Genomic DNA, 13,862 nt, shown 5'->3' on the forward strand with positions numbered 1-13,862 from the left:
GTTGTCTCTGATCAGTGCCATATAAGTGCCTGTACTCATAAACATTCATAACAGATGGTAACTACGCCAAGGGTCGCAAGTAATGTAGTCAACTGAAGTGATGAAAACAGTACGTTAAAATTGTGAGCTACATTCATAAATTACGAATACGGTTTGCCTTCAGCTTTATATTTTATTAGTGAGAGATGAAAATCTGTCCTCAACCGGCGGTCGATCCGAAATGTATCAGTTAACGCGAGTGGTCGCCCTAATCATGGCGGCTGTACGTGCCTGCATCTTGGGCTGACCAAAAGTTCCAAATGTCGCATATTGTTCGTATTTCCTATGTTCGCACTTTGTGATTCACGCACGGGGAGAGACAAATTTTTACAATCGACATTATAGCCCCTCGTTGCAAACATAATAATCATTTCACAAAGTCTGTGTTTATACAGTGCCTGTATACTACATTACAATTTCCTTCAGACAAGCATGCAGACATCAACGGTTTGAGAGAAGATAATTATACAATTTAGTTCGCTGTAATATTAGACAGTTTCTGCGTAAGTGTTACAATCCGTTACAATGCTGCGGACAGCAGCATGCTGTCTTTGAGAAATAGTTAAACAAGGCAAGTTCGAAGCCAACCAAAATTACATGTAGTCTGTATTGTTACAGATATGTGGGTCAAACCGAAAAAAAAACACCAGTCTGATAGGATTAAACCGCGTTATTTTTGGCAATATTTAGGAGTACAAATTGGCGAATGGCCCACTTAGTTAGGTAAATTTTAAATGTTATAACAAAAAAGTTCTTTTCCCTTAGTACACGTCTCAAGATAGCAAGGAAACCAGTCATGAAATGTAGGTGCACAGTAGGTTGTAATACCTTGACGCTAATTTACTTCATCAATACTCTTCCCAGTGTGCATTTGTGAGGAGTGTCATGTGTTTTTGACCGAGCGAGGTGGCGCAGTGGTTAGCACACTGGACTCGCATTCCGGAGGATGACAGTTCAATCGCGTCTCCGGCCATCCTGACTTAGGTTTTCCGTGATTTCCCTAAATCGCTTCAGGCAAATGCCGGGATGGTTCCTTTGGAATGGCACGGCCGATTTCCTTCCCCATCCTTCCCTCACCCGAGCTTGCGTTCCGTCTCTAATGACCTGGTTGTCGACGGGACGTTAAACACTAATCTCCTCCTCCTCCTCCTCCTGTCATGTGTTTTCCATTTCTGACATCACGAACTTAATCAGAGCTGAAGCACAGAACATTCATTTCATGACTACATTAACGAGAATCTGCGTTTAGTGAATATTTAAACACTGATACGTCATGCTCAATGGACGTTTGACGTAGCAGGCGTTTTCTGCAACCTAGGGTGGCTTACATGTTTATGTTCTTAACGAGCCTCCGGATTCATTTCATTTGTCAATAGCATACAAAATCACAGTGGGACGATGGCAGCAGAAATAATATAGTGGAGGATGCTCGAATAGCGAGTTTACGCTTGGGAATTGAACAAGTAACAAAAATATCTTCCAAAGTTCTTACAGTCATTATCTAAAGGCTATATTACGCCGCTCTCAACATTCTTCCGTATTCTGTGTTGCTCTTTTCATTTATTGATGACTTTCACCATTCAATATTACCTTTCAATTTTCTTTTACTTGATTATTTTACCTCCATTACAATTTCTTTCCAGTTCTTTCCTTCCAACATGTTAAAAATTTATTTTGTCTCAACAAATGTCCAACAATATTTGTTTTCCGTTTCTGTGAGGTTTCTTTCCTCATTGAGCTCTTTCAGAACATCTTGACTCGTTTCTGTCTCTGTCTAGCAGTTCATTAGCCTCCTCTACACATTGACACAGTACATTCCGTTCTCAGCGCATTCTGTCTGTCTTCAAGGATGATCAGCTTTCACAGCCGTGTAGGAGCAGACCCTATATGAATGCCAAAACAAAGAGTTTTTTTCCTCTCTTTTTGTTTCTCTTATATTCTAAACGAACACAGGGAAACGTCTTGACTTATTGCTCTTTCCTCCTCGATATCAAACAACTATTTTCCTAATACTTGTCTTGTTCATCGAATGCATGTTTTCTTTTTCTTTTTTTCTTCTTCTTTCTTTTTTTATCGTTCATATTTTTCCTTCAGTAATTAAGGACCCGAAATAACATTCATGAACTCTATTTGTTTATTTCTTTCATTTACGATGCAACGTGTTCTTCTCTTTTTTGACTTGCTTTTCACAATAATTTTCTTCTTTGATTATTTATTCACGTACAACCTTTTTTATAACTGCTGCGCAGTTATAATGTTTATTTTACATATGGTTTTCAATATCTATTTTTGATGCAGTATCATCTGCAGGAATTTCCTCTACTTACTACTCTAGATGTTCTTCCTTTGACATTCCTGATAGCTTTTTGACGAAATAAATAGGCAAATATAGAAATAAAGATCACCTCATCTTACCTCATTTAGAATTAAGGATTTACATTATTTTCCATTGATATCTATCCCCAAGCTTTGTTTTTTGTATATATTTGATAACGATCACCTGCCTTCCTTGTCCAAGCGTGTATCTTACAAGATATTGAAGAGTTTTTTTCCAACTCACATTGTCAAATAACTTTTCTAGGGTAATAATGGTTACAAGAATATTCCTGCATCATTTAAACCTTCTCTGTGGGAAGGTTTCTGAGAACTATGATGGCTTTTCTTGTTCCAGTATTGGGCCATAAACTTGTCTAATTTAAGATATAGTTCTACCTGGTATTTTATTCCACTTGTTGTAAATCATGAAGATGAACCTTTCTACTGCGTGTGAAATAAGCTTTTTGTATTTGTGGCTGTGGTTTTTGGTGTTGTTGTGGTCCTCTGTCTAAAGACTTGAGTTGATGCAATTCTCCACGTTACTGTATCCTACTCAAGCCTCTTGAGCTCCCTCCTTCTAATCGAGTGGTGACGTAAATTTGTTTTCTCCTCAGATCAGTACATTACTCTACCATTAGTTACGCGATCTACTTGTCTAATCGTCAGTATTCTTCTCTTACACCACATTTGCACCAGCATGGCTAGTCTAGTGTCTACAATATTCGCATCTGTTAGATACATGCCATATTACATGAGCCGTAATGATAAAAATAAACCACTCACATTTTCAGCTTTACGGCCGCTTGAGGAAGAGGAGGGAGTCGCAAGTGCCCTCTCTGTTTGAGATATCTCTCTGCGAATGGACTCCAGAATCTGCCAGTCGCATAAAGAATAGAGAGACGTATATGGGTTGTACGCTGAAGGACGTTAGTGCAGAGGTAAGCCAATATCAGTAATACCACGTAAAGTAAGCAAGAAGAAACGGTAAGAAAGGACGAGAGCGGAGAATGTCCAAATAACTATCAAATAGCGTGCTTTGTAAATCAATTACTCTGCCGGATAAATCTTTCATTTGTAATTGAAGGACTAAATAACAAATGCATGTTAATACGATTCCGTAAAACTATCGTCCAAGAACCTGAGGTAAACGTAGGGTGGAACTTAATTATAGTACTCGGGGACTAAGCTCTCTCTGTAAAATTTACAGGGCTTCGGACCTTCACCAAATGAAAAACGAAGGTGAAAAGTGGACTGAGATCTCCAAGATCTCGCAACTGCTCGCGACTTGTTACGTCAGTCTCTTGTACACAAGAAGCGGCCATATGAAATGGTTCAAATGGCTCTGAGGACTATGGGACTTAACATCTATGGTCATCAGTCCCCTAGAACATAGAACTACTTAAACCTAACTAACCTAAGGACAACACACAACACTCAGCCATCACGAGGCACAGAAAATCCCTGACCCCGCCGGGAATCGAACCCGGGAACCCGTGCGCGGGAAGCGAGAACGCTACCGCACGACCACGAGATGCGGGCGGCCATAGGGAATCTTAGTTTAAATATATCTGCATAAAACTAAGCGCTTTCATAAATTGGTAAAGGCGTATGCCATTAGTTTAAAAAGAAGACGAAAGGTGGCGTTAATTTGTGTGCAAATTTCATGAAGTCGTACTAATCCATTGTGGATAAATGTATGTGGTGCCAGAGTGATGTAGATTACAGATCAAATTCTGTGACCCAATGTAGGAGAAGGTTTAGAAAATTGATGAATAATTAGTTGATAAGAGAACAAATAATCGAAACAGGCCACACGGAGGTCCTACAAAGAGTCTTAAAACTTCAGGGATTCTTAAACAAAGGATGACAGTGTTGACGTGATGAAGGGGAGAATAAGCTAACAGAAATTAGTGTAGCAACACAGAGAATTAGAAATTTATATTTCCGTTATTAACTCTCTCAATTACCAGTGTGTTTCATTGTGTGCTTGCACTTCATATGTATTTCCTGTACTTCCGTATGTAATAAACAAGAAAAAAGCATCACAAACGATACATACGAAACGGATAATAGGTAATTCATCGCATTTTTATGTCATAAGTTTCTTGACTAGTTTCATTTTCTTCATACAGACATCAAAGAAAGTTCTGCATCTCCCCGATTCCCAGAACTCCTGAAGATAGACGTTGACTGTGGATATTGTATCACAAACACAGTCCCTTTGACTGTTCAGATATGTCACTAAACCCGCCCAAACATGTAAACAACCAAGTATGAGCAGCACCTATTTGACGGAGGGGGTCCGACAGCCGAACAGTTCCAGTCATTGCACCAGGAAGGAGGTTCACGGCCCGTGTTGTCTATAGTTCAAGTATGCCTACACAGTCAATACCGCGGTTCGGTCGCGTCCGCATTTTTGCTTTGTTCCAGGAAGGACTCTAAACAAGGGAAGTGTCCAGGCGTCTCGGAGAGAACCAAAGCGCTGTGGTTCTGACATGGAGCTGTTACAGAGATACAAGAATTGTCGATGACATGCCTCGCTCAGGCCGCCCAAGGGTTACTACTGCAGTGGATGACCGCTACCAACGGATTATGGCTTGGAGGAATCCTGACAGCAATGACACCGTGTTGAATAACGCTTTTCGTGAAGCCACAGGACGTCGTGTTACGACTCAAACTGTACGCAATAGGCTGCATGATGCGCAACTTTATTCCCAAAGTCCACCTTTGCAACCGTGAGTCCACGCAGCGCGGTACAGATGGGCCCAACAACATGCCGAATGAACCGCTCAGGACTGGCATCACGTTCTCTTCACCAATGAGTGTCGCGGATGCCTTCAACCAAACAATCATCAGAGACGTGTTTGGATGCAACCCGGTCAGGCTGAACGTCTTAGACACACTGTCCAGCGAGTGCTGCAAGATGGAGGTTCCCTGATGTTCTGGGATGGCATTATGTGGTGCCGACGTACGCTGCTGGTGGTCATGAAAGGCGCCGTAACGGCTGTACGATACCTGAATGCCAATCTCAGACCGATAGTGCAACCATATCGGCAGCATATTGGCGAGGCGTTCGTCTTCATGGACGGCAATTCGAGCCCACATCGTGCACATCTTGAGAATAAATTCCTTCAGGATAACAACATCGTTCGAGTAGAGTGGCCAGTATGTTCTCCAGACATGAACCCTATGGAACATGCCTGGCATAGATTGAAAAGGGACGTTTATGGACGACATGACCCACCAGCCACTCTGACGGATCTACGCCGAATCGCAGTTGAGGAGTGGGACAATCTGGACCAACAGTGCCTTGATGAACTTTTGGACAGTCTAAGCGTTACATATTTTCGCTGTTACACCCTTCTAGCTAGCGCCTGGTTAAATTTTTTCTGAAATCCTTAGCTGGAGTCGCACCAGACCACACCTAATTCCTTCGCTCCATAAACGTCTTCCCTTGCCTTTTCACTCTTGCACCATTCGGTTCTCTATATTATTCGATACCTTTAGCACGCACCAATAGCACTGTGTTCAAATTACTTAAAACCTACACTTATAGGCTGCTTATTTAATATATAATCTGTTTAATTATTACAGGTCGTATCCCTAAACTTTTATATCTGCTCGCTACATGACGTCCTGCCTGAATAAGTGATGGTAAAAATAAATTTACCACAGATTCGTGTTTTTGGGCGCTTCAAGGTGATGTAGCCGAAGAAATTCCGCCAACGAGTGTAAACTGTCTGCACAAACCTCGTAACCGCCGGAAGAGAAGAAACGGGAGGACCTCGTGATGTAAGTCAATATTATAACTACCTTGAAAATAAATGAGGAAAGAACGTGCAGACAGGATGAGAGGGAAGAACGCCCCGTTTTTATCTCAGACGTTACGCATTGCGTAATCAGGCACACTGCCGGATACTATTATCGAAAAACGCCCAGTTTCCATAACTGCTTTGAAGGCACGAGAGACTGCAACTGACACTAAGATTTACATGAAGAACAATGTGAATGATTCACTCTACTACTGGCCAGTAATACTATTCTTCACTGGGTACATGACCCTAAGGTCAATCTAAGGTCGCACGGTAGCATGTAACTGTGGGAAGGAAAGTTTAGCCGGAAAACAGGACAACAAGGTAGAAAAGAAACATATGCATAGGGAGAAGTAGCTCTAATATAACTGGTATAAACTGACCAAAAATACGATATTAATAAGTTTAGAGGAATTATACAATTTCTTGTAATATGATTGGATAGCGCGAAACAGGTATGAACTTAAAATAGGTCACAAATTGCAAAAGTAAATAATAGTACATCAGGGCACTGACCTACATATAGTTAATAACTCCATATGATGTATTGTTACTTGAATGTAATATTTAACCTTGACACAAGATTCAGCGTAGTAATATCAAAATAAATTAAATTTTTGCTAGCAATCTCCTTTTCTTTAAATTGCCTGTGTAGTTTACCTTCTGCATGGTCCAGTCATTTTTTATCATCATGCGCCCTACGCACTGCAAGGCAATGATCTGCTCCTTTTAGTCTAGCCTGCCCACATCTTCACACTTTCAATGTACATTAAAACCACTGTACTTCACGTTCATTACAGCCTACAGTTAAGGCTTGCTTACTTAAAATAATCCATTTAAGAATTCTGAATCAGTTGTCTAAGGATTTCTGTCCTTTAGACAAATGCCATTTAATCTGAGTTATTGATGATAAACTCAAACCACCCGCGGGTCAATTTTACCTAGAATTTCGTCGAGGAAGAGGTCGCTAAAGATATTTCTCATTTCGAGGACAACACTTGCGAACTGAGTGCTCAACCCGAAATGTTCCAGATAGAAGTGCACGATGCCCCGCAGGAGGGCTGTGCTGAGGTAAGTCAGCATCTTTACAGCAATCAGTAGCTAGCAAGAACAATCCGCCAGACAGGGTAAAACCGGAGATAAGCCAGTTACACCTCTGATCGCATGCACTTCAGAATCACCCACTCTGAGAGATTTATTTCTTTATTTACTTGTTCGAATCTCGCACTCTCCATACATGCGTTCATGACTGTAAAATGCAGCTGACTGTCATGTTTACATGAAGGGCTATGCAAGGGATTCACTTTATTACCGTCCAGTAATACTAACGTCCTTGGTTACAAGACGTTATGGTAAACTTCCCCCCCATGAACCATGGACCTTGCCGTTGGTGGGGAGGCTTGCGTGTCTGTGATACAGATAGCTGTACCGTAGGTGCAACCACAACGGAGGGGTATCTGTTGAGAGGCCAGACAAACGTGTGGTTCCTGAAGAGGAGCAGCAGCCTTTTCAGTAGTTGCAGGGGCAACAGTCTGGATGATTGACTGATCTGGCCTTGTAGCAATAGCCAAAACAGCCTTGCTGTGCTGGTACTGGAGAAGGCTCAAAGAAAGGGGAAACTACAGCCGTTATTTTTTCCGAGGGCATGCAACTTTATTGTATGGTTAAATGATGATGGCTTCCTCTTGGGTAAAATATTCCGGAGGTAAAATAGTCTCCCATTCGGATCTCCCACCGGGGACTACTCAAGGGGACGTCATTATCAGGAGAAAGAAAACTGGCGTTCTACGGATCGGAGCGTGGAATGTCAGGACCCTTAATCGGGCAGGTAGGTTAGAAAATTTAAAAAGGGGAATGGATGGGTTAAAGTTAGATATAGTGGGAATTAGTGAAGCTCGGTGGCAGGAGGAACAAGACGTCTGGTCAGGTGACTACACGGTTATAAACACAAAATAAAATTGGGGTAATGCAGGAGTAGGTTTAATAATGAATAAAAACTAGGACTGCTGGTAAGCTACTGCAAACAGCATAGTGAACGCATTATTGTGGCCAAGATAGACACGAAACCCACGCCTACTACAGTAGTACAAGTTTATATGCCAACTAGCTCTGCAAACGACGAAGAAATTGAAGAAATGTATGATAAAATATAAGACATTATTCACATAGTGAAGGAAGACGAAAATTTAATAGTCATGAGTAACTGGAATTCGGTAGTAGGAAAAGGGACAGAAGGAAACGTAGTAGGTGAATATGGATTGGGGGGAAGAAATGGAAGAGGAAGCCGCCTGGCAGAATTTTGCACAGGGCACAACTTAATCATGACTAACACTTGGTTCAATAACCATAAAAGAAAGTTGTATACATGGAAGAAGGTAGAAGGAGATGGGACCTCGATGAACTGACTAAACCAGAGGTGGTACATAGTTTCAGGGACAGCATAAGGGAACAATTGACAGGAATGGGGGAGGGAAATACAGCAGAAGAAGAATGGGTAGCTTTGAGGGATGAAGTAGTGAAGGCAGCAGAGAATAAAGAAGGTAAAAAGACGAGGTCTACTAGAAATCCTTGGGTAACAGAAGAAAAGTTGAACTTAATAGATGAAAGGAGAAAATATAAAAATGCAGTAAATGAAACAGGCGAAAAGGAATACGAACGTCTCAATAATGAGATCGACAGGAAGTGCAAAATGGCTAAGCGGCGATGGCTAGAGGACAAATGTAAGGATGTAGAAGCTTATCTGACTAGGGGCAAGATAGATAATGCCTAGAGGAAAATTAAAGAGGCCATTGCAGAAAAGAGAACCGCTTGTATGAATATCAAGATCTCAGATGGAAACCCACTTCTAAGCAAAGAAGGGAAAGCAGAAAGGTGGAAGGAGTATATAGAGGGTCTATACAAGAGCGATGTACTTGAGGACAATATTATGCAAATGAAAGAGGATGTAGATGAAGACTCGCTTCCCACGCCCTGCTTCACGAGTTCGATTCCCGGCTGGGCAGGAATTTTCTCTGTCTCGTGATGACTGGGTGTTGTGTGATGTCCTTAGATTAGTTAGGTTTAAGTAGCTCTAAGTTCTAGGGGACTGATGACCATAGATGTTAAGGCCCATAGTGCTCAGAGCCATTTGAACCATTTTTTGTAGATGAAGATGAAATGGGAGATATGATGAGAGAGGCGAAATACCTTCAGACTTCAAGAAAAATATAATAATTCCAATCATAAAGAAAGCAGGTGTTGACAGATGCGAAAATTACAGTACTATCAGTTTAATAAGGCTGCAAAATATTGACTCGAATTCTTTACAGGCGAATGGAAAAACTAGTAGAAACCAACCTCGGGGAAGATCAGTTTGGATTACGTAGAAGTATTAGCACACGTGAGGCAATACTGACCCTACGACTTATCTTAGAAGCTAGATTAAGGAAAGGCAAACCTACGTTTCTAGCATTTGTAGACCTAGAGAAAGCTTTTGACAATGTTAATTTGAATACTCTCTTTCAAATTCTGAAGGTGGCAGGGGTAAAATACAGGGAACGAAAGGCTATTTACAATTTGTACAGAAAGCAGATGGCAGTTATAAGAGTCGAGGGACATGAAAAGGAAGCAGTGGTTGGGAAGGAAGTGAGACAGGGTTGAATCCTCTCCCCGATGTTATTCAATCTGTATATTGAGCAAGCAGTAAAGGAAATAAAAGAAAAAAATCGGTGTAGAAATTGAAATTGTAGTTCCGTCAGAGACAGAAAAGGACTTGGAAGAGCAGTTGAATGGATTGGACAGTGTCTTGAAAGAAGGATATAAGATGAACATCAACAAAAGCAAAACGAGAATAATGGAATGTAGTCGAATGAAGTCGGGTGATGCTGAGGGAATTAGATTAGGAAATGAGACACTTAAAGTGGTAAAGGAGTTTTTGTATTTGGGGAGCAAAATAACTGATGATGGTCGAAGTAGAGAGGATATAAAATGTAGACTGGCAATGGCAAGGAAAGCGTTTCTGAAGAAGAGAAATTTGTTAACATCGTGTATAGGAAAACATTTCTGAAAGTATTTGTATCGAGTGTAGCCATGTATGGAAGTGAAACCTGGATGATAAATAGTTTGGATATGAAGAGAATAGAAGCTTTTGAAATGTGGTGCTACAGAAGAATCCTGAAGATTAGATGGGTAGATCACATAACTAATGAGGAAGTATTGAATAGAATTGGGGAGAAGAGAAGTTTGTGGCACAACGTGACTAGAAGAAGGGATCGGTTGGTAGGACATATTATGAGGCATCAAGGGATCACCAATTTAGTATTGGAGGGCAGCGTGGAGGGTAAAAATCATAGAGGGACACCAAGAGATGAATACACTAAGCAGATTCTGAAGGATGTAGGTTGCAGTAATTACTGGGAGATGAAGAAGCTTGCACAGAATAGAGTAGCATGTAGAGCTGCATTAAACCAGTCTCAGGACTGAAGACCACAACAACAACAACATGGTAAACTAAAGGTCGAAAGCATCAGTACTACTGAGAGACAGTAAGCTTCAGTTGTAAAACTGCCGTGAGTTCGGAATATGTCACTAGCGTGAGACGTGATAGTCTAAACGGACTATGAGATGCATTGATTATAGAAGACAGTCCTGGTGAATCACAATTGACCGGGGGCCAACTCCTGGTCGGACTCCCATCTGTTCATCAGAGTTGTATAGCTTCGAGGCAAACGTGTAAGATTAGTAGCTGACTTCTAGTTTTCGACGAAGGCATTAAGTATGTAGTGCGATTCTGAATTGTGTGCCAAGGGAGAGTGAAACGGTTACCTAATTTTTAAAGCAACTACAACGATAACGGAGTTAAGCATTTTATAGAAAAATGTCAAACTTAAATCCTGTGTCTTAACCAATTCACCACATCACCATGTTGCAGTTTCTTGCGGAAATAAATGTTTGTTTTGTTTGCGCCTTTCAGTAAGGTTCAATACCTTACCCAAGAATACGACAGCACTTCCGGCGGAAATGCACAACTGTCTTTATCCACCGAACAGCGAAGCAAATAAACCGACCTTCCGAATGGGACAACAGCAGCCATATTGGATCGATACCGGCCTCAATCACAATGCGCTCCAATTTCAATAGGGGGCATCCCTTTTAAGATGTCCTACGTCAGGGAATTTTACCTCGCACGCAGTTACGTCTTGAAGAAAAACGTCAGCTCGACGGATCTATGAAGATCTCCTATGCTGTTCTCCAGCGCACAAATTGGAAATACGGAAGCCAACGGTCATCTGGAAGCAGGTATGGGGTAACATTAACAACCCATTCCTGCCATCGGACATCAAATGGTTCAAATGGCTCTGAGCACTATGCGACATAACTTCTGGGTCATCAGTCGCCTAGAACTAATTAAACTTAACTAACCTAAGGACATGACACTCATCCATGCCCGAGGCAGGATTCGAAGCTGCTACCGTAGCGGTCGCTCGGTTCCAGACTGTAGCGCCTAGAACCGCACGGCCACACCGACCGGCCATCGGACATCAGTTCGCTGTGGTACAGAGTAGTCAATGACACCTTTCCGACTAAGCAGCGACTAGCAGACATTCACCTTAGTCAGACGAACGAATGCAACCAGTGTGGAGGTGCCGACACCACAGACCACCGTATAGAGTGCCGCTACGTGTGGAAAGTATGGGAGGTATGCCGATTGATGGTGGGGCTTATCAATCAAACTGCACCTTCCAGTGTGACACCAACGTGGATTCTCGTACCTGACTTTAAACTGCACCCAAGAACGAACAGCACCGCCATGGCCTGGCTACTGGGACACACTGCCTACGCTATTTTTGAGTTACAACCGGGTGACGCCGTGCAGTACATGGCCTACCTGTGGGAAGGTCATCTACGACTGAACCGTTCACCGAATTGCAGCGAACATTTCGCAAACAGTTTACCAGTTGCGTTATTGTATGGTTATCAGGTGATGTCTCAGTTACAGTGATATCTGTGCTAGAAGTATCCATTTGTCTTCCACTGTTTATTAGAGTTTTCCATCTTTTACGTTATTACATGATACATGTATTTCAATTTGTTTAAAGTTCACAATCCATACACATTTCGTTTAGGATTGTTACCAAAGGCACTCTGTGAATATATTTTGACTAAAGTTGAGTCCTGATCACACCATTTATGTCTCAATGACATAGGTAACCGGTTTCGGTTATTTTTGCATAACCATCTTCAGACCCATGGCTTCCTTGGAGGATGGTAGGCGGAGCTCTCCTCAGCTGCTACGAAGTCAACTGACTTCAGCTGAGGAGAGCTCCGCCTACCTTCCTCCAAGGAAGGTTATGTAAAAATAACCGAAACCGGTTACCTATGTCATTGAGACATAAATGGTGTGATCAAGACTGAACTTTAGTCAAAATATATTAATCTATTGATCACTGTATTCCAAAAATATTTACCAAACTCAGTGAATAACTTGACACACATTTCATTTGTTTTTGTCTTCATTCTGTTTTCTTTAAAGGACCTGCTACTCACAGTTACATTTCTGTTCATGTATCCTTGTAAAGATGTTATGTTGTATTTATGTGATGTTAATAAATAAATAAATAAAAGCGCGTCCTTCGGGTGCATAATTTTTGGAAGTCGGGATTGCGCTCGCGCTAAGCTGACAAAATTCTTATGTTTTAAAAAGCGCTGAACTCTTCTGGTTCTTGCATCTGCGCTTAAGTTGATCTCTTGCTTCAAGTGGATTACGTTGTTAGTCATTTTCTGGAAAGAACAGGCAAAGTCGGGTGCATGTCTGACTGTACTGTAAATGTAGGCCGCAGATGCTCAAACTCATTTCATCAGCACACACTAGACAGAGATAAAATTGCGATACTTATTAGTATGAAAGGAATTAACTGTCAAGAACTTTTATAATTGTATAAGTGACATTAGGCAAATCTGTTAGCTGAACGATTCCTGTGAATCAGATATATAGATGTAAGGCTATGTGAAACCAATAGCTGGAAACAAATGACTTTGAATACAATAAATTATCGTGTTATGAAACAATACGGGCAGCCCAAGGAAGCAGAAGGAATTGCAACACCACAACGATTGTTGCCGTCGAGAAGGTGGGCGAGCTACCTAACATAGACGATAAAAACGAAACGACTATTACATCAAATAAGTATGCTTGATAACAGACACAGTGGTTGGATTCCTCGTAAAAATTCAACACGGTAAATGTGGCATCATAAAGTTTGCAAATGAGCTTACGAAATTTTATGTGACATATGCAAAGGCACTCTACGAAAGCGATTTCATCTACCTTCCAAAATACCTTACTCACTAAATGTTTCAGCTACACTTTCGTAGGGTCTGCCTTGATACTGCTAACGATTGTTTTAATGCTGAGAGTAACGTTATCTTATTATCAGGTTCTTAATGCAGACTGTCTGGTCGGGTAGACTGTGAGATTATAAAGAAATCTAAGAGCATAAGAGCAGGTGCCAGATGTCACGTGGAAATTAATGGCACAAGTCGTAAGGGCGAATGAAGGGTGGGGCGGGCATCTCAGTACAGCTTGTAATAGAGTTAACTGAAGAATTGAACCAGATGCCATCCAGTCTGTACGTCGACACCAGTATCGATCACTGTTAATACCGAAATTACAGATAATTACTAAGGTATTACCACTTCTTTATTGGTTAGCAATGT

The sequence above is a fragment of the Schistocerca gregaria genome, chromosome 6 (assembly GCF_023897955.1).
Source record: "Schistocerca gregaria isolate iqSchGreg1 chromosome 6, iqSchGreg1.2, whole genome shotgun sequence".
Taxonomy (NCBI): Eukaryota; Metazoa; Arthropoda; class Insecta; order Orthoptera; family Acrididae; genus Schistocerca; species Schistocerca gregaria.